Raw genomic sequence first — 25,637 nt, forward strand, 5'->3', positions numbered from 1 at the left:
CACTCTGGTTATGTGCCCTGGCGATATATCAACAGTACATCTCTGTTCTCTGCATATAATTTGACAGAAAAGCAGACAATCAATCATATCATTTGTAGAGCGCACTACTTACCCATGAGGGCCCAAGGCGCTGGGGGGGTGGGGAATGCTGCTACTGCTCGAAAAGCCAGGTGTTGAGGAGTCTTCTGAATGTCAGCAGGTCTTGGGTCTGCCATAGGTGGGTGGGGATGGTGTTCCAGGTCTTGGCGGCGAGGTGGGAGAACGATCTGCTGCCGGAGGTCGCTCTTTGGAAGCGGGGGTCTGTGGCGAGGTCTGCAAGACTGGAGCTGGCAGGTGGGGGTGTTGGAGCCGAGTCTTCTGTTGAGGTATGTTGGTCCGGTGTTGTGGAGTGCCTTGTGTGCAATGGCACAAAGAGATGTGAAAAATGCAATGTTGCGCATTGAAAAAATAGACCAATTACCTTTCCCTGTGGCAGTCACCCGTCCAGAGAATGGTTAATTCATGGCCATGTAACATTGCCCGAAACAACTTTCCAGTTTCAATATTGCCTAGAACACCACCAGGTAGGCATGTATGAAGCAATTGGTAAGGAATTCATCCATGAATCTTGGGAATTACCGTATAGATTTAGATGCAGGAACGGGGACACTGAAGTGTTTCTCAGTGGTACAGACTGCAAGAAATCTTAGAGTGGATCTCTCATTTGCCAGGATATTATACTTCATGGGACCTGCAATGGTTCAGTTGCAAACTTGTCCTTCCATTTGAAAGGGTTCCCAGCTGCCGTGATTAATCCCAGCTGCTGTGATGAATCCCGTGTTCAGGTTGCTCTCGAATGGAAGTTACTTAATGCTGAATGATCATGGTTGTTGTGGATTGCTTTCAGGCATCACATATCTTGTCGCTGTAAGTTCCAGGGTTACTTGTTGTACTATGTATGTTTCCACCGACCCACACAGTCAGGGAGGTACCGTTATGTCCTTTGTTAAATGTTTTCTTTATATGGTTTGATACTCCAAGTCGAATGAAAGCCATGCTGTTACAGAAAGACGTGCCCTTTACCTCAGCTCGAGAGACTTTTGATCTACAGGTTGCAAGGTCCTCCTCTGAGATACAGGCACTGGTATGGACTAACAGCCCTTTCCATTTACAGCGTATCCTTAAAATGTCTGATACAAAGGGTATAGTACACCTATTTAAGACAATAGTTTCTGGACTGTTGAGCCCCTTTCAGACAGTCTTCGGAGTGATTCCAGCTTTCATACATTCCGTATTCGGAAGCATTTTTGGAGGGCTTCCACTAATCCTGCTACTGGTAGTGGAAATCCGGATTTTATTTTTCTGCTACGCAATGGATGTCCAAGTCACCAAGGAAATGGAAAAAACGCTCTAGGAGCAATGTTTCCTTGATCGCATGGTACTCCATCTGTCCACACTTTGACTTCAGGAGTGAAGCAAGTCTTGGTTCCTATCATTTTCAACCAGTCTGGACTGACTGTGTTTTGCCTGTTCTCTGCTGCTTGTTCTGCGGACAAGAATGCATGTTGAACGTCTGTCTAAAACTTCCATTGGTTGGCCACCAGACATGGATGCATTGCTGGACCCACGTGCTGTAGTGTCCCCAGTGTATTCCTATGTTTATGCTGGCATTCTTAGAGCCACCACAGGATGCTTTTGCTCCTGTTGGACTGGATACCAACTCTACTACAGGCACACAGGCTTTGGATGTTTCAACTGCCTCCTCAGCATTGGTTGTGGGAACTGAAGATCACCTTTGCTCGACTGACCAGATCTGTGAGGTGTTACAGGGGCCGTCGTCTGCAAAGGCAAGCAGCAGTGATGTTGCGTCTCCTAAACAGGGACACAAATATTTCGCTCTCCGTGTGCTGTGAAAAATTCAGCACTTTTTCCAAATTACCGAAATTAGAATTTTAAACAAATTGTTTTTTTTCCTCTCTTATTTTACTCTTGCTGAGCACCATGGCACTATGGTAGAAATCCACCATCCATTTACTCTGTTGTTGCTTCTAATCATTTATATCTGTTTCTGTGTTATGGTTGTTTCAGCACACCTATTTTATACTAGAATGACACTGGTTCAATAAATGCTTTTTGAAAACGTCCCCACCGTTTGTTTATGTGTATCTCTCTGAGACAAAGTGACTGAGCGAAAAGTGCTATACAGTTTCCAAGATCCCTGATGGGACAGGGTTGTTATGTTCGATACTTACCAAGAACTATTCTCTCCTTGGTAAGAGGATTTGTCAGTGGCACTGTGAGCTTGCTAGGTATACAGCAGGCCTGGGCATAGTTTACAGAGGTTTGCTACGCGGAACTTCGCGAAGTTGCAAAAAAACTCTGCGAAGTTCCACGAGTGGCAAAGTGCAGTGCGAACTGCAGTTTGTGCTGGTATTCCTGCAGCTCGGGTAGAAATTCTACCCGAGCGGCAGCTCGCATTTGCAAACTTACTGTTTGCAATCACGAACTTACCGTTCGCGATCGCGAGCGGGGATAAACCCCGCCGCACATCGCAAAGCGGGGTTTTCTGCACTCTGCGAGCCCTGCGGAGTGCGGAGTGCAGAAAACTCTGCAAACTCCGCGAACGAAGCCAAGTTTACCGCCCAGGCCTAGTATACAGGCAAACATACCCGGTGGGGGTGTCTGGAATCAGTCTGAAAACCAATCCCACAGTCTATGTTCTCTAAACATGCAGATCCTATACATGTTTATAGGAACTACACAATAGTATCCTTCCAAACAATGGAGGAAAGCGTTCCTCTCCATTCTCACTGTCCCCACCACCAGAAAATCCGCTCATGGTCTAACGCTCTCTATCACGCCATCCCAAGTTTTCCCAGGCAAGGCCACCATCACCATCTACAACAACGGGATCATCCTACTCCAATCCACAGATAGGAACCTTGACCTACTCGACAACCTGTTCCCCACCTTCCTTGAACATATCTCCAACCTGCGGACCCCCTTTCCTAACACCTCAGACTGTTCAACACCCTCTACTTCCAATCATCAATCTAACCGATCACAACACCTGAATGACACACACCTCTCCTCTCCTCTCAGCGCTGTAGTCAGTCACCCACTCGAGGTAACTTCCCCACTCCCCTTACTCACTGGCGAAGCTCACTCCTACACCCTCCATATTCCCACCCTCCCTAGCCCACACCTCACACCTCCTTCAAGTCCCGCAGAACCTACCTCCCCCCTGATCCTATCTCCCCCGTCCCGTGACAGGACCATCTCCCACTCACTCGCTGAGGAAGATCACTCCCCGTCATACACCCTCCATACCCCAACCCTCCCTACCCCCCACCTCTCACCTCCCACGAATCACGCAGAACCCACTACCGCCCTCTTTTCTCCCCTGCCCTGCGACAGGTCCATCTCCCACCCTATCTCCCCCCCATTCTTACTCCCCACTACCCCACTCTCCCAACTAGTCTCACAGAACACATCTCCACCGCCCTGAGCATATCTCCCACGCCCCGCAACATGACCAACTCTCACCCTATCTTCCCCCCCATTCTCACTCCCCACTACCCCACTCTCCCGGCCAGACTCACGGAACACACCACCTCCCTTATCCTAACCCCTTATCATCTAGCCCCCCCATTCCTAGCCCCCACTATCCTACTGTCACTCCCACCTTCTCCAGCCTACACTCATCCCTCAACTCACCTGCGCCGCCTTCCACCAGCGCCATCACCTACGCTACCAACCTCCCCCCTTCCTCATCCACGCCCCTTATTCACAAAACTCTCTCATCCATCGAATGCCACCCCACCTACTACGGCCGCAGAGCCCTGCACCGTTGCGTGCACATCCTGCCCCAATCGATCCATTGCTCACCCCATTGCCCCACTCAATCACTCACCCACTGCTCTCAGTCCCAATACCATCCCCAATCCAACCCTGGACATGATCATATCCACCCTCCTACAAGTCAAAGAAGATCTTCACACCATCAAAGAACTTCTTTTCGCACACCCCAGACACCCCCTACCCACCACTTTCGCGCCCAACAAGTACACCACCCGCCCCTCAAACCATTTCACTCATCACTCCCCACGCTGGCCCTCTATCCCCGATCGCAAGCCCACTGGCCGCCCCCGCCGCACCCTAAACCCCCTCTCTGATCGAGACTTATACACTCTACTCCGTTCATATGGCCCAGGTCCCACAAAACACCCACCCACCACATACCTTCCCATACCCACGATTCTCACAAATCCCCTCAGGCCCCCCACACTGAGCAACAGAAGCTCCGTCCCCAGTAATCTCAGAATAGTCCACCTCTCCCTAGAACACTCGTCCACTCTCCTCACCCCCAGATTAAAGTGTATCCTGCTCAACTGCAGATCGGCCCAGAGACACTCCTCCGGCATCGCGGATCTCATCTTATCAATGGACCTTGATCTAGCCATTCTGACTGAAACGTGGCTAACTGAAGCCTCCACACCTATAATGGACATACTAGTCCCCCCCAACTATCACATTATTAGACTCGACAGAAATGGCAAGACGGGCGGGGAAATCGCATGCATCTATAGGAGCAACCTCGCTGTTACTAAAGGTCCCTCCCTCACCTCCTGCGAACTCATCTGCCTCGATATTACTAGCCAGGGCAAACCTGTATGCTCCCTACATGTCATCTACCACCCACCCGGGGACAACCTCACCTTCTCCCAACAACTCATGGACACGATAACCACCAACGCCGGTCGACAGATCACTCAAATCTACTTGGGAGACTTCAACCTCCACTGGAACGACCAGAAAGACGCTGTGGTGAATAGCCTTAAAACTTTCCTAAACGTGCTTGACCTCACCCAAATCTGCAACCGTCCGACACATGAAAAAGGCTCTATCCTCGACCTTATCATTGCCAAAGAAGACTCTACCCAGCTGGAGGCAATCCAACCCTGTGACTGGTCAGACCACCACATTATCACCTTCTTCATCAACGAAAAGGTCAAACTTAACCCGGCTCAACCTACCAAAACAAAGATCTGGAAGAGGGACATGAAGAATCTTAACCCAAACTCCTTGCCTGCCCACACAGGCAGTCTCCTACTTCCCCCGACGGACGTCTCTGATGTTCCTTCTCTGACCGACCTCTACCTAGACACTATGACTTCAATAATCAATGAAGCCGCACCCCTGCAACTGAAGAGAGTCTCCACCAAGAACTCGAACCCATGGTATGATGGTAGACTCAATGAAGACAGACGTGCTATGCGCATGGCAGAGCGCACGTGGAGATCTGACCCCTCAGCACTGCACCTTAAAACGCTTAAGAATAAGAGAAACGCCTACTTCAGAAAAATCAAACGCTCTAAATCAGTCTTCTTTAGCCAACAGCTGGACCAAGCAAAAAACCGACCAAGAAAACTGTTCGAGTTAGTCAAAACCCAAACCAAGACGCAACCTCTACAACCTAACAGCTCAACAAATGATATTCCAAGCTGTGAAGACTTTTCTGCTTTCTTCAAGCAAAAGACCGACAATATAAGAAGTGATCTCCTCAAGGATGTAAGTCGATACTCCTGCTCCATCTCCATAACTAACACTCAACCTAAAAACAACGCTGCATGGACGTCCTTCGACACCTATTCTGAAGAATCAATTCACAAACTGCTAGGCACCTTGAAGCCCGCTAATCACCTCACAGACCCCCTGCCTGCCAATGCTGTCAAAGCCCTCACCCCCCTGCTCCTCCCACTCTGGACTAAAATCATCAACGGTTCCCTTCAACAAGGACTAATCCCAGACTCCCTCAAGATAGGGCAAGTCACGCCTATACTCAAGAAACCCACAGCTGACCCGGCCGACCTAAACAATTACCGCCCTATCACCAATATCCCCACTCTGGCCAAATTGCTAGAAAAATGCGTACAACTCCAATTGACAAAACACATTGATCAGTTTGACCTCCTCAACCCTCACCAATCAGGATTTAGAGCAAAACATAGCACGGAAACGGCTATGACACACATAATTGATGACGCCCTCCAAATCCTTGATCACAATAAGCCATGCCTCCTCATCCTTCTTGATCTCTCCTCAGCATTTGATACGGTCAAACGCGAGAATCTACTGGAGCTGTTAAATACCAGAATGGGCATATCCGGGACTGTTCTCAAATGGTTCACGTCCTTTCTACACAACCGGTCTCAGAAGTTCAAGATCAACAACGCATTGTCCTCACCTGTGCCCGTAACACTAGGCGTCCCTCAAGGTTCCTCCCTATCCCCCACACTGTTCAACCTCATCATGGAACCACTCACCACCTTGCTTCAAGCATCAAATGTACACTTCCATATGTACGCTGATGACACTCAACTCTACCTCAAGCTATAATCCCCGGAAGACATCAAACTTTTGAACGCCACACTAAGAAACACCCAAGCATGGCTGGCCGATAATCACCTCAAACTAAATGCTCTGAAAACTGAGTTCCTTCTGATCTCACCTCCTGCGAAAAAGGCCATCACCCAAACCTGGCTCAATCATCTAACCGCACTCAATGTCCAGCCCACCATCGTGGACTCTGCGAAATCCCTTGGCATCACACTTGACTCCAATCTCAACATGCAGCAGCATATTAGCAAAGCAACTAAAGGAGCCAACTTCCAAATCAACACTCTGAGAAAACTCAAACCCTTCCTACCACCCAAGGACTTCCAAACTGTTGTACAAGCCCTAGTCATTCCTCGCATAGACTACGGAATTGTGGCTCTCAGCGGGCTCCCCCTAACAACAACGGCACCACTAAGAGCCTCTCTGAATGCGGCCGCGAGACTCATCACTGGCTCAAGAAAACACTTGCATATATCCCCTGACTTAAAAGCCCTGAACTGGCTGCCTTTTGAAGCCAGAGTTCAGCTGAAAATTGCCTGTATGACACACTCAGCCGTACACCACAAGTCACCCAACTACCTCACTCACAAGCTGACTATATCAGGAGGCTCAAGATCCAACATAAGCACAAAAAACCTCCTCCTGAAACCTCGTAGATTCCGGAAGGAAAAAACATACAAACGCTCCTTCTCAGGAATGGCACCTAGGATCTGGAATGCACTCCGGCCAGAAACTAGGCTTATCCCCTCCACTGTACTCTTCAAGAAAGAGGTAAAAGCCATCCTTATGGCTAAGTTCACCTGAACCCTATTGTTACTGGAACAATGACATTACACGGCTCCTATATTATCGGCTACCTGAGTGATTATCTGTGTTATACTCTTGTTTGATTGCAACTGGATCAAAGTCATTGCACGGATTCTATATTACTGGTTTCCAGATTGTTTATTAGGGTTTACACTATAATTTGATTGCTCTACTAACTTGCAATCCACTTACTACTGACTACTATACTGTTGTCAACAGTGTGTTTACTCACCCTCTGGGGTGCTATAATCTTATTCGAACGCTACTGGAGCAAAGACATTGCACGGCTTCTATATTATTGGTTTCCTGATTGTTATTTGTGTGTATACTCTTATGCGATTGCTACCCTACCTTGCAACTCACTCACTACCGAATATTATATTGTTTTCAAGAGTTTGTCTACCCTACCTCCTGTTTCTGTAAAGCGCTCTGATATCTGCAAAGATCTTGTCCGCGCTATATAAAACCTTAAAAATAAATAAATAAATAAATAAATCAAGAAGTTATTTTTTCTTTGAGTTTCAACACTCCTTTGAAGCATTATGTCTTTCCTTCCTCCCTTTCTGATCAGGTTCTGACTTCCTTGCACCTTAGATCTTGAGTTGTTTACTGCTTCCCATGCTCTCTGCTCATGTCGACTGCTTATTCCCCTGCCCCACCTCAGCTTGTTGTTGCTTTACCACTCCGGCACCCAGGCTTGTGGAATGCTCAATAGTCTCTGGAAAGTTTTCTTTCCAGAAGTGTACTGACGTGTTGGTGTTTGAGGTCCTTCTTTTATAAACATTTGTGCCTTTGAAGTGGGGGGAAGCTTTTAGAGGCATACCTTTGATGTCCACAGATACCCTTCCTTCCTGGTCCTGGCTCCCGATGACGGGGAACATCACTTACAACGCATTTTTTACAACGCACTACCATTACATCGCAACCATTACAACGCATACCATTACAACGCATTGCGCTGGGGGGCGCTCTAGGATAGGGAATATATTTAATTTACTATCCAACACCTTCCCTGCTATCCACGGGGACTGTAGTTGGAATAGTACATGAAATAATTCACTATCCAGCGCCTAAAAGCATTATGCGTTGTAATGGACTGCGTGGTAAAAACCGCGTTGTAAAGGCATGCGATGTAAAAGCATGCGTTGTAGTGACACCAATCCCCAGATGACTTACAGTGTACTGTAAGTAAAGTTTATTGATTGATTAATTAAAATCTTTACAAAAGACAATTGCTCCGTTAAAATAATAGTAAATCATTAAAATTACATTTTTGAATAACAGTAAATCGTAAAATTGTGGAAATTCTTTAAAAACTACTTAAAAAGCAAATTCATATGCTCAGAACTAGGGAAAATATATAATCATTGTAGTTTCAAAATAGCATATTATTCCAATTTTTTCCATACTATTGTTAAAAATGTTGTCAGGGCAGAGTTAATGGATAGATCGTCTGGGCAAAGGCATCGAATCAAAGCTTGTCTACATGTCCTTATCCCCTTCTCGTTGAATAACCTTTTTAGTATTGATAGTCTTTCATTTCTCAGTTCAGGACAGAGACATAAGAAATGTATTATATTTTCCCCACCAGATTTGCACAACCTGCACAGTTTGTTATTATCGAGTTTTTTCCATGGTGGTGCGTGGGCTTCACCCGGCCATATTCCAAATCGTGCTTTGATGAAAAGCTGTTTGCTTTTCAACGACCATGCCGTGTCCAAATATTGTTGTGGCCTCTTTTTCGTATAGCCATTTATTATGGACCACGCATGTTTCCTTTTGACAAAGGTAGCTTTGTCACTAATCATTGATAGGTAATCAGTTGTTTTATTCACAGCTTTTTTGAACGATTCCTGTGTTATAGGAGAGGTCCAAATTCCTGATGACTTACAGTGTGTGTGCAGCCCTTTGTGTGGAGAGAGGACACAGCATATTCAAGTGTGAGTGGGGCTGGGCCCAGCTCCTCACTCCCATCCTGTCAGTGATGACCCATCCATTCACACCTTAGCTCCCCATTGGGCTATTTAGGACGAATACACAAAGCCCAACTGTCAACTGCACCCAAACACCTGATAGGCTTCAGGCACCAAATGGATAAGGCAAGAACATGCCAACTTTCTAAAAGTGTCTTTTTTTAGAAGTGCAATTTAAAATCCAACTTCACCATAAGTTAAGATTTTAAATCGTGGTTCCAGAGACACCCAACATGTAACGGCTACCCGTTCCCATTTGGAAATTACACTTACAAAATGTAATAAGGTAAATTCAATATTATTCTATGGGAGAGGTAGGCCTTACAGTAGTGAAAAACGAATTTAAACGTTTTTTACAACCTTGAAATGTATAACTTAAAAGTACATGCCCATCTTTTTAAATACAGCCCTCAGGGCTGCTCGAGCCTACCCTAGGCTGACTAATATGTATTAAAAAGGAAGGTGTGGGCCTGAAAAAAGGTTTACTTGGCCAGGTCGAAATGGCATTTTTTTTTTACTAATACCTTTAGCGCTGTTTGACGAAGCTCCACAAAACGTTCCAAAAATAGTACTACTTTTTGACTAGTCTGTGCATGGAATGTTTTGGGGTTATTCCTCAAGCATGGGTTGAGAAAAAGTGGGGGGGGGTCCCAAAACTTGATTTTCCCATTCATTTTTCCAAAGGAACGTTCGACATAGCTACAGCCCAAATCGCTGAACGGATTTACACCAAATTTGCCAGAAAGATAGATCTTGGTCTGGAAAAAAGTGCTTTTTGTGATTTGGTGTCAATTTGTTCAGTAGTTTTGAGCAATTAATGCTAAAAAATGTTGTAAATTTCACGCCACAAGGATCGCAGAGCCGAAAGATCTTCTGGTGAGATCTGACAGAAAGCCACCACATCAACCAGAAGGTGGTGACAGCCATCTTAGGACATTGGACGGTAGTGGTGGAGTCTCTGAGGGACCCACCTCAGGCCAAAAACATATATCTTTTTATTCTGCAGCAAATTTGTGGAGGATCCACGGCAAAAATGAAAAGAGACAAGAGCAGACTTGTTATGTTATGTTATGTTACTGGGTGTTTTGTAGAGCGCTCAGCTGCTCAAAGAGCGTCCCGGCGCTATAGATCCTCTTCACAAACTACCAGCAACCAACAAGACAGCCAAACGGTACTAGAAATCCAAGGAACAACTTACAGAACAAAGAGATACGTTTTAAGTCCTTTTCTAAAGGCGGACAAATTAGGGCACGTTCGCAGCATCAGGGGCAGAGTGTTCCAGAGATGGGGGGCAAGGTAGCTAAAAGAGCGACCTCCACAGCGAACACGTCTCACTACCGGTACCATGGCATAGGCCTGGGCAGCAGACCTCAAGGGTCTAGATGGAAGATAGAAATTGACCCTTCTCTGCAAATAGCCAGCGCCGAGATTGTGAAGCGCCTTAAAAGCTGTAGTTAAGGTCTTAAATGAGATGCGCTTGCGAATCGGCAGCCAGTGCAGAGTGGCAAGGAGATTGCTCGCCCTGGCTCTTCTGGTAAGGCCAAAGATTGCCCTGGCTGCTGAATTTTGGACTATCTGCAGACGGGTCAGCAGATATTCAGGAAGACCCAAGTAAAGGATGTTGGCATAGTCTAGGCGAGAGCCTATCAGGGCCTGCACCGTTATCTTCTTATGTTCCAAAGATAGGTACGGCAGAAACTTTCTCAACATCCTTAGGATGGCAAAGCACTTCCCTGTCAGGCCAGCTACCTGGGCTTTGAAGGAGAGGGTGTTATCGACCAACATGCCCAGATTCTTTGCTGTAACAGAATCGCTGGCCGGGGGGAACATGGCCGAAGGCCACCAAAGCTTCCATCTCGGGTCGGCAGGACAGCCGAAAAACAATATCTCGGATTTGTCCGAGTTGCATTTGAGGCCGCTTTTCCCGAACCAATCAAACACACACTCCAGGCACTTCCGGATGGCCGCCCCGTTGAAGACACAGCCCCTGTCACACGTGAACAGGAGCTGTGTGTCATCCGCATAGGATCCGATCTGGGCCCCTAGCTCCTCCACACGTGCCGCCAATGGTGTCATGAAGATGTTAAAAAGGGAGGGGCTGAGTATGGAGCCCTGCGGAACCCCCACCTCGAGCTGCGGCATAGGGGCGGAGAAAGGGGGGGCCCAGATCGTTTGTCTGCGGTCGGCCAAGAAAGATTGAAACCATTCGAACACCGTTCCCCTTAGGCCAATCTCCCAGAGTCTTGTAAGGAGAAGGTCGTGGGGGACGGTGTCGAAGGCCGCCGACAGATCTAGCATGATGAGCAAGGCCTTTCCACCCCTGTCCAGAGTTTCCTTCACAGCCTCGGTCACCTCGAGTAGTGCAGTTTCAGTACTCAGGTTAGATCTGAACCCCGACTGTGACTGATGTAATAAGGAATTAACCTCTAGATAGTTGGTTAAGGTGGTGTGTACATGCTTTTCCGCTAATTTGGCCAAAGCGGGCAGCAACGAGATTGGCCTATAGTTGGAATGCAATTTGGCATCTACATTTGGTTTTTTTAACAGGGGAAGGGCTAGGGCCTGTTTCCAAGTTGAGGGGACTTTGCCCGTGCTCAGGGATAAGTTGATAATAGGGTTGATGATAGGGTTGAGAGCAGGTGCCAGAGTCGCAAGATACTTGGCAGGGCAAGGGTCAGATGGAGAGCCAGATTTCAAGTTGGATAAGAGGTCAAGCGAGGCCTGAAGCTCTAAAGCAGGGAAACAGTCAAGAATAGGACCAGGGGTATACGTGTCCGATACAGATGAATGTACCCTGGGATTAAGAGAGCCGTCAGCCCCGGATCCCGAAACCGAGATGTTATGGGCTCCTTGCAAGGCCGACTGAATGGTGCGGATTTTAGTAGTGAAGAATGCTGCAAGCTCCGTGATCCATGGTTCCGAGAAGACAGATGTAGGAGTGCAGCAGGAGGGAGAGATAAAATCTTTAACAATCTTAAAGATCTCTTTGCAGGAGTTATCTGCTTCCTCAATCCTTTTAGCTATAAAGGATTTTTTCTCTGCAATGATTTCCTTATGATACTCCTTCACTGCTTCTCTATAGGACTGCTTAGCAGAAATATCATACTGCCTCCGCCAAATTCTCTCCAGCCTCTTGCAATGCCTTCTCTTGCCAGCCAATGAAGCAGAGAACCACGGCGCCGACACTCTTGCCGGTTCTGATCTAACCTGGCGGGGTGGTGCCAAGGTTTCCAGACGTGCGGTGAGCCAGTTCTGAAAACACACCACATCGTCCTCCAACCTGCCTGTAAGAACACAAGGATAGGTTTCTAAGGCCTGGGTAAGCATGGCTGGGGTGACTTTGTGAAAGGCTCTAGGCAAACGTGCTGTTTGCCGCTGCACCTTGCGAGTGGTCGTCAGATGATGTTCTATCACGAAGTCCGCTAGGAAATGGTCCGACCAGAGGACTGGGGCAAGGGAGGAGAGGGACACCGGAATGGTCGAAAAAATTTGATCCAAAATGTGCCCCTTCTCGTGTGTGGGGGCTTGCAAGTACTTGTGAAGTCCCACCGAAGATGTCATATCCAGGAATTTTTGCACTTCAGGATCCTCACCCTTGTCCATATGGATGTTAAAGTCCCCTAGAATTAGGCAGTGTTTGGCCCTGAGACTAAGTGTGGAGATAATCGAGAACAGGTCCTCGGTAAAAGAGCCAAGAGGACCAGGAGGCCTATACAACAGAATCCCCAAACAAGATTGATGGGGAGAAAGCTTTAAGTTTGTTTAAAAAAAACTCAGGGTGGGCCAGGGCTTGGGGGTGAGGGAGGTTAACACCTGTTTTTATTTTGAGGAGGGAGAATCATGCCACTCCATGAGCTTAAAAAGCTCACTCCATCCCCAGGTACCGAAATGTCAAAGGCCTGAGGACCCAATCCCTCTGGGTCACCTTAGTTACTGTGTCCCTGGGAGCCAACCCCCGGGAAACAGTAATTTCCCTGCCACCTTAGTGCTGCTAAAACAGGTTTGCTCCCACCTGGCGGGGAATTTTTAAATCTCTGGCCAAATGGGGAGCAAACGGGCATATCCAAACCCACGTGGTGGGGGATTAAAAATGCTCCTGCTGTCTAGGAGCAGCCTTCTGTTCTGTTTCCCTGCCCACACTCCTGTGGGCAGGGAAACAGAACACATTTTGCTTCCGCCCAGAGGGAGCAAGCACAGCCAACTCTTCATTTGGGCGGGAGCAATGCCAGCTCCCGCACAATGCAGGGAGCCTCTGATACTAGAGGGGCCATGGGGGTCCCTCCTCGACACCCAACGTGTTGCTTGGTGGGTATCCCAGGTGGGCACTAGGGCACCCACCCATTATAAAGAAAGGCACTGGGGGGTGGTGTCCTTGGGGCCAGAAAAGGCTTGGGGAGGGGTGAGGCATGCTGCACCCATCCCCTTTTAAATATGATATGGCTCCAGAGGATAGGGCCCCTGGGATATGTAAAGGCTCAGGAAGGGAATCCGGGCCACCTCCTTGCCTCTTAAATAATATATGGACCTGGGGAAGAGATCCCCTGGAACCTGAGAAGGCACAAGAAGGGGGACTACCCTCCCTATTGTTGAATTTGGCCCAATGATGGGCTCACTGGAGCCAAATGAGGCTGGGGGGGGCACAAAGCCTCCTCCCCTTCATAATTGCATTTGGGCCTGGGGATGGGGTCACCAGTGCCTAATAAATCGAGGAGGGGGCTATGCCCCCTCCTCCCCTTATTCTAAATCTTGTTTGGTGGGTGCCCCCTGTGGGCACCAGGCCACCCACCTGTAATTTAGAGAGGCTCTGGGTGGATGGGGTCCATGGGGACCCTACAGGCTTGGGGAAGGGGGCCACACAGCCCCCTCCTCTTTTTAATGGAATTTGGCCCCAGCGATGGGGTCCCTGGGCCTTTTATGGCTCGGGGAGGGGAGGGTAGATGCACACCTCCTTCCCCTCAATCTACATGTTTTGGCCCCGGAGAGGGGTTGGCCGCCAGGAGTGGGGTTGACAGCCTTCGGGCGGGTTGGCCACACACACTGCTAATTACTCAACATAATTCATCACTCATGACCTCTTCTATGACATCATTGATAATATCACTGCAAAATTTGCTATGAAATCATTGATGAGATAACTGTATGGTGGGGGCACAAGTTATAGTTACCTTAGGGCACGTGTTCTAGTTACTTGAGATAACTAGAACTGGTGAATTTATATGGTTCTTTTTTAGTTTAAAATGTTAGATTGTTGAGGAGGCGTGGCTAGCAACATGGCCGACTAGGTCGAGTCTCCTGGTAGCTCCGGCGAGCCGACTTTGATCCGACAACTTATTAGCGCCCAGAAGTCCCATAACTGCCGCCTAGCGCAACCTGATGCTCCTGTGCGCTTGTGGGGAAGAAATCGCGCTGTGTGCTGCTCCGGCGGCAGCGTTGGAGGTAGAAGACGACCTGGCGCGGAGCTGGTGTAAGACTTCAGATGGCGCCTGCCCTCAGATGAAGCCTGGAGAGCACTGCTGAATGCGGGCCTGCGGAGATAGCTGGCGGTGAGCGGGGGAGGCGGCCGAGCTTGGGACTGCCGCTGGAGCTGGTGAACGATCACCCCTCCCGGTGATATTGACTGGGGGAGTCGGGGCGGATTGACAGAGAATCGGCGCGGTCCGCGATGGAGAGAGGGACAGCGCCGTGCCGTACGAGATCTGCGGGACGCTAACCCGGCCTTCTCCTTTCCCCCACCACCCCCCCTCCCTCAGGGGGCCTCTGCCTGAAGTGACAGGGGCGCGCAGAGCAACGAGACCTGTGTGGCGGCACCCGACAACGGCGCCCTATGGGAAGGTGGCCTCACGGAGGGGGAGGAAGACGAGCCCGGACCTGGATGGGCAAACTGAGACCGAGGCTGTGAGGCCTGGAAGAGTCCGTCTACTCTCGCGAGCAGAGTTTGGGGCGGGAGTGACCTGCGCGACCCGGTGAGGACCGGGGTCTGGTGAGTGGGGCTGTGGGGCAGGAAGACCTGCGACGGATGAGGCCTGCCTGCCCCCTGGAGCTGCGAGTCGTGTGTGGGAGATTGGGCCCAGAGGGTGTTGGACAATGGTGGTGCCACGCTGCCCCTCTGTGATATAGTGAACTGTGGGGAAGTGGCCGGGGGCAACCCGGAGGCTCAAGTACAGTTTGGAGATCCTGGACAGTGTACAGCTGCGACCTACGCCCTGATGGGAGGACGTTCACTGGCGGCCGGGCCGGGAGACTGAGGAGGGGCATGCTAGGCCCTGTGTAGACGGAGGTAGCAACTGGGAGATCCGGCGGTGGGCATTGAACTTACACCAGCGAAGGGGACCAAGAGTGGTGGTGTGTTGGGCGGCCCAAGTTGAGGGACCGGTGCTCGCGGCTTCACGGGGCGGTGGACAGTGTCCCTCCCCCCCCCCCCCCTCCCCCACAGGTATCGAGGATGGGGAAGAGGGAAGCACCGGCTCGGACTCCGAAGCAAGGGACCTTGGATAGGTATGCCACGGGCCCACCCGCGGCGGAGGCGGACGCCGCCCCCCCACGCTCAGACACGGCTTTGCTAATGGGGGCCATCCAAGCTTCAAGAGATGACATCTAGGCCTCTCGAGCGGCCCTAGAGGTCAAAATCAGAGAGGTGGGCTCAGAGGTGACGCTACAGCAACAGGACTTCCGAAATCTGACAGAGAGAGTGACTACGGCTGAGGCTAGGCTGGGGGAAGCAGAGGATGTCATCCAAGGGCTCAAGAAGGACGTGGCGGAACTTCAGGCCTCACATAAAAGCCTCCAGTGGAAAGTGGACGATGTGGAAAACAGAGCCCGCCGCAACAACCTCCACTTTGTGGGCTTTAGGGAAGGAATCGAAGGGAACAACATGGAGGCCTTTCTACACGCGAGGCTCCTGAAAACCTTCCCAACGGCGCGCTTCTCTAATTGCTTCATCATAGAGAGGGCGCATCGCGCATTACTCGCGAAGCCACCGGAGGGGGCCCGGCCGAGGCCCGTGATAGCCCGCTTTTCGAACTTTACCGACCGCGACACAATTTTGAGAGAGGCCCGTAGACTTGGGGAGATCAGACAAGAGAATGTGTCCATCATGATCTTCCCGGACTACAGTCAAGAGGTCCAGAAACAACGGCGCTCCTTCGATCAAGTAAAAGCGAGACTAAGAGACTTACGACTGCAATACATGCTCCTCTTCCCTGCGAAGTTGAAAGTTATTTTCCAGGGAAAGCCGCACTTCTTTATGCATCCGGATGACGCCTGGCAGTGGCTGGAGGAGCACCCACTGCGACGAGACCTGGAAGCCAGGGGAGAGGCCGGGCCGAGTAGGCCGATGGAGGGGGCACAGTGGAGACAGCAGAGATTTAGAGGCCCAGGGGCTCCCGGGGCGTCAGAAGGCAGCAGTCGACTCCTTATCCGGCACATAACTCAAACCGAAGGATCCAGAGGAACTCGTATTCACCGGGGCGGAGCGAGCACAACGGCCCCAGATACAGCTGTCTGGCGCGGAATGCAAGGTCTGAGGGGGAGGAGGACACAGGTGGATGCTCCTCGGATGATGAGGAGGCACGGACTCCGTCGCTGCATCCCCTGTGGTGGCAATCAATGAGCTGGAGAAGGAGGCGGGCGGAGGGGCCACGGCATCCCCAGGCGATCTCCAAGGCTCATATTCGTGAAGTGGGGGCTTCTGGGACATGGCTGATGCAGGCTTGAGACCGGACTACACGCAAGTTGACATACCCCTCCCTGCATTTCCTTCCTTTTTGCCTATTCCATTGATGCTTTGTTGTGGACAGAACATTGTCTATTGGTGGTAGTGTCTAATTGAGAAGGGGATTCGGGGCTCCAATTTTTTCTTTGGGGTTGGAGTTCTAAAGGGGTTTTTTTTTAAGGTGGGCGACAGACCCTTTCCTCCTGGCAAGTCCTTTTGTGCCACTAGGCCGGAATGGGACCGACGGGGGGAGGAGGTGGGGTGGGGGTAGTGTGGAAGGGGGGGAGTTTTATCCAGTTTTGGGGAGTTAGGTGGGGAGAGGGTCTGATTTGTAGTCTCTCTGGCAGGGAGGGGAGTTTGAGGGGGAACTGTTTTTTGCATGTCTTGTCACTCCGGAGGTGCTGACTCTATGGGCTCACATCATGGCTCCTTTGGGACACCGCAAACAGTTTGATGGGATGGGATGATGATAGTTCCACTAAGGGAAGACCCATGCCCCGGCAGGCTGAAGATTTTAACGTGGAACGTTAATGGCCTAGGCAGCAAGATAAATGATAAATGTTAAATGTCGTATACTTGTAAAGCGCACAGCTGCCCCAGCAAAGGGGCGTCCCGGCGCTGTATACCGCTGGGGAACCCGTCCTGGCTTTCCCTGTGGGATGGTCCCTACTGGGAATCCCCAAGGTGGAGCCAGGCATCCCCGGCGTTGGTGGGGCCGTTGTGGAGATTAGGCAAGCTAATGCCCAGAGTTGCCGAGTGGGACCCCAGGTTAAAGTAGGCACCAAGGCGAGAATTGTCGAGTCCGCTGACCCTGGTCCACGACCCTGCCACGTCGGGAATTTAACCCTGGTCCCAGGCCGACTTCTGCTCTCAGGTCTGCCGCCTCTAACCAGTGAGCCACACCACTCCACCGAGGGGATTATTAAATAATTACATTAAGAGACTGAAAGCAGATGCGATTCTATTGCAAGAAACTCACCTCCAGGGCACTCACTGTAATTTCCTGGCTAGAGGGCAATACCAGACGCTGGCACATGCAGGTTTCACTTCGGGCTCTAGGGGGGTGGCAGTCCTCTTCCGGAAGCAACCTCCATTCCACATTACACAGACATGGGTGGACCCACAGGGGACATACGTGGGGGTGAGGGGGCGCTGGAGGAGGAGAGACTATACGCTCCTTTCGGTCTACGCCCCACCCAAATTGCAAGCAGACACATTGACAGCTGTGGCAGATATCCTATTTGCAACGTCCGACACAATACAAGTCGTGGGGGGAGATTTCAATGATGTTATGGACCCTGTTAGGGACAGGACGGGAGGGGGATCAGACCACCGACTACTACATTGCTAGCGAGGACAATGGCAACGCTGGGCCTCACGGATGTGTGGAGGTGGCGACACCCAGAGGCGGCGGAGTTCTCCTTCTTTTCTGGGGCACACAGGGTCTACTCCAGGTTGGATTATATCTTCATGGCTAGGGGGAAGTCACAGACAAGATTGACTACCAAGCGAGGGGCATATCGGACCATTCCCCTCTTTTAGCCGATATTGGGGAAGGCCGAGAGAAGCCGCAGTCACATACATGGAGGCTGGCGGCCTGGGATCTCCAAAATATGGACATTGTCCGTGGCCTTCGGGCCGGCGTGAAGGTGGACTTGGCCGAAAACGAAGGCTCGGTGAAGTCCCGCGTGGTGCTTTGGGAAGCGCTTAAGGCGGTTATGCGGGACAGGGCTCAGAATACGGGGGCAGGTGAGAGGAGGAAAGCAGAGGAGGAGGTGACTGCGCTTGAGGAGCGGATCCGGGTGCTGGATGGCCAATATCGCTCCGGGGGCGACTCCGGTGTCCTTCGACTACTGTTGGATACGCAATGCCAGTATAGGCACCTGGTGACGGGGAGGCGAAGGCACAGGCCCTGGCGACGTTGCATCGCCTGTATGATGTCGGGGACAAGTCTGGTAGGCTGTTAGCGTGGCTTAGCAGGAAGGAACAAGATGCACGGTGGGTAGAGAGAGTGCAGGATGGCCTGGGAAATTGGGTGCAGACGGACGACCGGATAGCTGCGGCCTTCGCGGACTATTATGGCGCCTTCTATGAGGCCAGGGCTTTGGGGTCGGTAGAGGATGCGCTGCAGTATATGTCCCCTATAGACCTCCCGGAACTTGCCGAGGCGGACCAAGGTAGCCTGGAAGCAGACTTTACAATAGAGGAGGTCAGAGAAGCGCTGTCGAGGCTTCGGGTGGGGAAATCTCGGGTCCCAACGGCTTCCCGGCAGAATTCTTCAAGAAGACGGCGGACCTGCTGGCCCGTCACCTGCTGGGCCTGTTCGAAGACGCTGTGGAGGAGGGTAAATTACCGCTGGACCTCCGCCAAGCCACGATTGTCCCTATCTATAAAGGCCTCCAGAGGACTGCACGTCCTATAGGCCCATCTCCCTACTGAATGTGGAGGTCAAGCTCCTTGCGACGCTCTTGGCTCTTTGCCTTCAGGGTGTTATCTTCGGGCTGATTCATTTGGACCAGACGGGCTTCCTCCCAGATAGGGCAAATCGTTATAATCTTAGACGGACGCACAATTGGCTGCTGGAGGTTCGTGGCCGCGAGGACCCCCACTTTTACCTGTCCCTGGATGCCGAAAAGGCTTTTGACGCAGTACACTGGCCCTTTCTGGAGGGGGTTTTAATTAGGTTTGGGTTTGGACCAAAGTTTAGGAAATGGGTGAGTCTGCTGTACACGGACCCCAGAGCACGAGTCAGGGTAAATGGAGTATTGTCTACGGACTTTCCGGTTAGACGAGGCACTAGGCAGGGATGCCCTCTATCTCCTCTATTGCTCGCCCTGACCATAGAAGTTCTCGCTTGTGCAATTCTCCAAAATGAGGGGATCACGGGGTTTTGCCGAGGTAGGGGGAGTGCCACATATGAGAAAATATCCTTGTATGTGGATGATATCCTTCTTTACATTACACATCCGGAAAAGACAATGCCAGCACTGTTCGCGGAGCTGGCTAGATATGGAGCCCGGGCGGGATATCAAATAAACTGGCACAAATCAGTTCTTTGTGACCCCAGGGACAGAGAGGGCTGGCCTGCCCTTCCGGAGAAGCTCCAGATGACAAGGGAGGGCTTTAAGCATTTAGGGATATTTGTGACCTCAGACGGTGCCCTCTCCTATATTAAGAATATTAAGAGAGTGCTGACCAGCTTTTCGGCTGACGCTGCACGGTGGAGGCTGCTCCCGCTGACGCTCCTGGGCCGAGCGGCCATGTTCAAAATGATTATTTTCCCAAATTTTTATATGCCCTTCAGAATGAATATTTACCCCTCCGGAGACAGGTTTTCCGGGATGTACACGCGGAAGTGCGTGCCTTTCTGTGGCTGGGGAAGCAGCCCCGAGTGGCATTATCTACCTTGCAGAGGCATCAATACGATGGAGGTATATCTCTGCCCAACCTAGAAGCCTACTATTGGGCAGAACATTTGACCCCACTCACCCCACCTATGCCCTGGAACGGCATTCGATGGGCACACATACATTTATGAACTACTTGTATGGGGGAAGGGGTAGGGACAGGCTGCTTCCGGCCACGCGGGTCACTATGGGGGCGTGGGCTAAGGCAACGAGGGCTACGGGATGGCAGGGCAAACCTACTCATCAGATTCCCCTGTGGAAGTGTGCTTTGCTCAAGGAACTGAACAAACTGAGAGGCTTTGGGGCCTGGAATGCAATAGGTATCACTATCCTGGGAGACGTGATGAAGAGTGGAAGCTACAATCGTTTGTGGAGCTGAGGAGGGAATATGGTTTGGGTCCCACACAGGCTTTTAGGTATGCACAACTGAGGCACGCCTGGAGGGCAGAGGCGGTGCTGGAGGGCCACCTACCGGAATATGCCCCGTTAGAGGGTCGCCTCCTACAGGAACAGATCCCACATAAGGCGGTCTCCCTCACATACAGAACGTTAATGAATAATGTGCCTAATGGGCTAGTGAAATTGCGGGAGGTTTGGGAGAGAGATGTGGGGGATATGGATGAGGTAGATTGGGGAACGGTATTAATGCATCCACGTGAAGTGGCGATTAAATCTCGCCTACGATTAATACAATTCAAGGTGCTCCACAGGACATATTTCGACAGGGTGAGACTGCATAAAATTGGGAGGGTGCCTGACCCCTGTTGTTTGCGATGTGGGTTTGAGAGGGGAGACTTTTTCCACACTATCTGGTCATGCCCGAACATCCAGGTTTTCTGGGGTGCAGTACTCCGTGAATTGGGAGCAGTACTGGAGACTACTATTCAGTCCGACCCCAAGTTGATCCTATTAGGAATGACAAATGATGTTGATGTGAGCCGCCCACAATTGATTTTCCTAGTGCTGGCCTTAGTGGTGGCCAAGAGGGATGTGGCCAGGAAGTGGGGGGCTCCAGACTGCCCGCGGCGCGATGATTGGCGCAGTGGCCTGGACTTGTATATGGCTGCAGAGAGGGTCACTTATAAAGCACGGGGATGCCCAAAAAATTTGGGAGAGTATGGGGGAAATGGCCCCAATATCATGGTCTAGATGGCGGTCTCTGAGAACGTTGCTGTGCTAAGGTTGGGGGGGATACGAGGGTCTTGGATTGAAGGTTGCCATATTGCATTTCTGGCCTGCGGGACTACTGTGGAAACCATATTGACTGTGTTATTCCTTTGTGAGCAAAGATTTGGGGTGCTGGGGGGCCGTGGGGGGGGTTCTGGGTTTGGAACTGTGTAGGAATAATGACATGCCTGTTCTATTGTTTTGCACTGAAAATGTTAATAAAGATATTTAAAAAAAAAAGTTTGATTGTTACTGAGCATTTCACCTTACTATAGCATTACTTTAATCTTTGTTTTTTCAGTGAATATAGTGTGTTGGGTGTGGAAAGCTAGTGCATTGTGTTTTACTGTAGCCTTCTGTTACTTCCCCTTCTCATTTTTTCTATTCTTCCCTCTTCTCTAATAACCAGGCTCTAATATGTTGCAAATGGAAAAAAAAACAGATGATTCAGTCCTCCATATTTCCGGGTGCATATAAATGTATCTAAAACATAGTCTATGGGTGAGCCTTAGCTTAGCACCAGGGCTTAAGTGGGTCAGGTGAGTCCCAGGCCCGGTACTAATTACAATGGAAGCTGAAACAGGTATCTATGAGCCCTAAATTCATGTTCTTAACTTTAACGGCAAAAACACTGATCGTCTTCTGAACAGAGAATGTCAAAATGCTAAGATTATCCGTTTCCTATTACGTCCTGGTTATATTTCACGTTTTACTTCATCTTGCATTCTCCAAAAGTGTTAACTGTTTCCCTGATGTTGTGTTTCTGTTTTTCTTTTCGTGCAGCATATTACTCTTGTAAAGTGCATTCTTTGAACGTTGTCACCCCCAGGTATTTATAATGGTGCATGATTAAGAGCAATGGGGTTAATTCTTTAGGGAGTGCTAGTTTCAGTGGGAGAAAAAATGTGTTCAGAATATATAGTCATCCAATAATTGGCCTTTCTGCTCCGAGCACAGGCCTCACTAATGTTTAATTCAGTCTCAGAATTTAAGAATTGAAACATTTTCAAAATTAACCATTTACAACAAAATCATTGCTGTTAATTAGTTATCTTAAACAGCTAACACCCATTAACAAAGCTGATAGTCCTAGATGGTTCAGGTGTACCTCACTTATGTTCTATATCTTGATGCAATAACAGAGCTCAGAGGAGCATCAAAATAACAGTCAGGTGGCACACTCTGGGATCACAGACATATTGTTTACATGTTTAAGCCAAGCCCTTAACGCAAAGGCCACACACCTTTTAGAGATCCCCCACCTCCACTATTTTTACGCCATTTAAAGCTCTGCATAGGACAGTGTGGGAAAGGAGGTAAGGAAGGGAGGGAGCAGGAGGAAGAGGGGAAGCAGTCAGCAGCAGAAGTAGTATGCTTGAGTTTAATGACCCTTTACCTCTGTACTTAAGAATAATATTCTTAGCTGGAATAGGAATGGTTTATGTAGGGGGTCAAAAGGGACTGGATACTATCTGAAGCTTGGCACATCAAACCATGTTTAGTATGTTGCCAATAGACCCACCTCACCTCATCTGAACAACACATAGCTGTGTTTTCCAAGGGCTGTAAAAGCTGAATGATGCCCTAATGTATTATCTTATTAGAACTTCTTTATCTGTTAACATCAGAGTTGCTTTTTTTGTTATTGAACAATACCTATATATTCAAGCCATTTAAAACAGACAAAGAAGGGAGGGTATTAGCTCAAATTTTTACTATACTCCGAGACTGAATTTAGATTTCTCCCACTTGACATCCCGTAGAAAAGAGAAACAAAACTAGAGCTCTTTGCTGATAAGAAAGTCTTTTGGAAATATTTAAAAGGACTGCTGTAGTAAAATGCGATTGTCTGTGAAACACTGTGTTGGGTGAGATTAGAGGGACCCGTATTAACATTCTAATTGTTTACATGCTGTCAGCAGTTAAATGCTGTCGGTTTTCCTCGTTTTGCATTCTCAGCTTTGAATCAGGCCCATAAATGTTGGCATGCAGTTAACATCTGTTAACACCCACTGCAGAGGATGTTAACCAATGTTCGTGCCCTCAGAAGTAAGCAATAAATTCCAATAAACACACTGGGGTTCTCTACCGAAGGTCACTGAGAGAAAAATGAACACATTGTTAACCAACTCAGCTGCGCTCACATATAAACCTGTTGTAGAAGTGTGCTCCTCCAGGAAACACAGTAGATCGTGCGATGGAGGTCAAAGAAGGTTTATTTGGGAAACACAGCTACAGAGACCCCATCCATCTTCAAGCTTCGACATTCGCTCTATTCCAGTCTACCACCTAGCAAACATACCAGCATTCCAGAACACCATAACGCAGGAATCACATCTTCTCCCTCTTTATACATTTGTGACTTAACGACAATAAAGGAAACGACTATAAATACATTGGGAACTCATACAAACCAAATGTGCATAGAACCTAAAATAAAATGCAGTTGCGATCTTTAAAAAACTTAACAATGCAATTTGTAGAAAAAAAGGGGTACATGGTGAATAAGACAAAGCACTTGCTTTAACAAACACAATCTTGTAAGCGAAGGGGAATACATCTTAAGCTAAGTGGCCTAGAGCCCATTTCTTGTACAAGAGGCACATCCACCTCAGAGCCCGAATCAAGATCAGCACCAGTTCTAGAGTCACTATCAAGGTCAGTATTAGCTTGACACTGCGCCACTCTGCTTAAATTCCAAATCCTATCACTGATGCTGCGCACATGGCTCGCACCTTCTCCGATCATGCGCCTGTCCAGATCCGTCTTAGGCCTCCCCATTCCCCGCGACGGGCCTTTACTTGGCGTCTTTCTCCCAATGCCCTCCGGGACTCTGTGTTTTGTGCGGACATAAACTCTGCGATCACCAACTACTTCGATTTAAACATGGGTTCAGTCGATTCCGCCTCCACCCTATGGGAGGGTTTCAAGGCCGTCATTCGGGGCAAATGTATTTCTAAGCATGCGGGCATCCTCTGCTCTATTCGCACCACCCTGGCTAAGCTCGAGGAGGAAATTAAGGATCTGGATGCTGCCCAGGCGGCGCACCCTAGCCCTGAGATGTTGGGGCTGCTACGTCAAAAACATACTGAATTCTCGGATGAAGCTGGCCATAAACTGTCTTTCCTGGGCAGAGAGGGTCGGGCGTGCCGCTTCGGGGAGGGGGACCGCCCGGGGCATACTCTTGCTAACCTTCTTCGCCCACCACGAGCTGCCTCCTATATAACGGCCCTCAGTGATGGCGGCCCAGGTAGGAGCATCTCCCAGGAGGATATTAAATCCTGTTTTCTTTATTTTTATTCACAGCTCTATGCTGCCCATGGGAGGTGTTTGATCAGTATTTTGAGTCTATTGCCCTCGTCTGGCTTGAGGATTACTATTGAAAATTCCTTGATGAACCGTTTTCCCAGGAAGAAATGCTGGCAGCCATCAATAGTCTACCTGGTGCCAGCCTCGTTTTACAAAATGTTCGCTGACATCCTGGAACCCCATCTGGCGGCCATGTACAATAAGTCTTTTGATACTGGTCTATTCCCACCATCTTTGCGTGAGGCGATGATAGCCTTACTTCTCAAACCTGACAAGCCTGCCGACCGTCGCGACTCCTACTGCCCCCTTTCCCTTATAAATATTGATAACAAAATCTTTGCTAAATTGATCGCCTCACGTCTTCTTCTACTTATGCCCACCATTGCCCTCCCCGATCAATCTGGTTTCATTCCTGGAAGGGCAACCTCACATAACCTTCACAACATCTTCACAGTCTTTCATCAAATGAATCCTAATCTGCAGGCAGTGGCTCCTACTTTACGCTACTAAAGCGTTTGATATGCTGGAGTGGCCCTTCTTATTTTACATCCTACCGCGTATGGGTTTCAGCGTCCACTTTCTGCGTAATGTTAAACTCCTTTACACCAATCCATCTGCACATCTCCGCATTATTGGGCAAGTTTCCGAACCCATTAGTATTGCCCGTGGCACACGCCAGGGATGCCCGTTATCGCCCATGCTTTTTGCCATCACGATGGAGCCCCTGGCCGCCAGGCTTCGGCAGCACCATACTCACAGTGGTATTGGATTCTCGTCCCGCTCCCTACTCGTCTCAATGTACGCAGACGATGTTACCCTTTATATCCGCCATCCTCAGGAGAACCTCAGCACCCTGGTCCGGGAAATCATACGTTTTGGTGGGCT

The 25,637-nt window shown here is 49.6% G+C and overlaps 1 protein-coding gene across 1 annotated transcript in view; it reads right to left on the reverse strand.

The window, feature by feature from the left end:
• Window positions 1-25,637, reverse strand: part of LOC147701495 (transient receptor potential cation channel subfamily M member 4-like) — a 1,534,183-nt gene that overhangs the window by 1,124,467 nt on the left and 384,079 nt on the right. The window lies entirely within an intron of this gene.

Source organism: Lissotriton vulgaris, chromosome 7 (genome assembly GCF_964263255.1).
Source record: "Lissotriton vulgaris chromosome 7, aLisVul1.2, whole genome shotgun sequence".
Classification (NCBI taxonomy): domain Eukaryota; kingdom Metazoa; phylum Chordata; class Amphibia; order Caudata; family Salamandridae; genus Lissotriton; species Lissotriton vulgaris.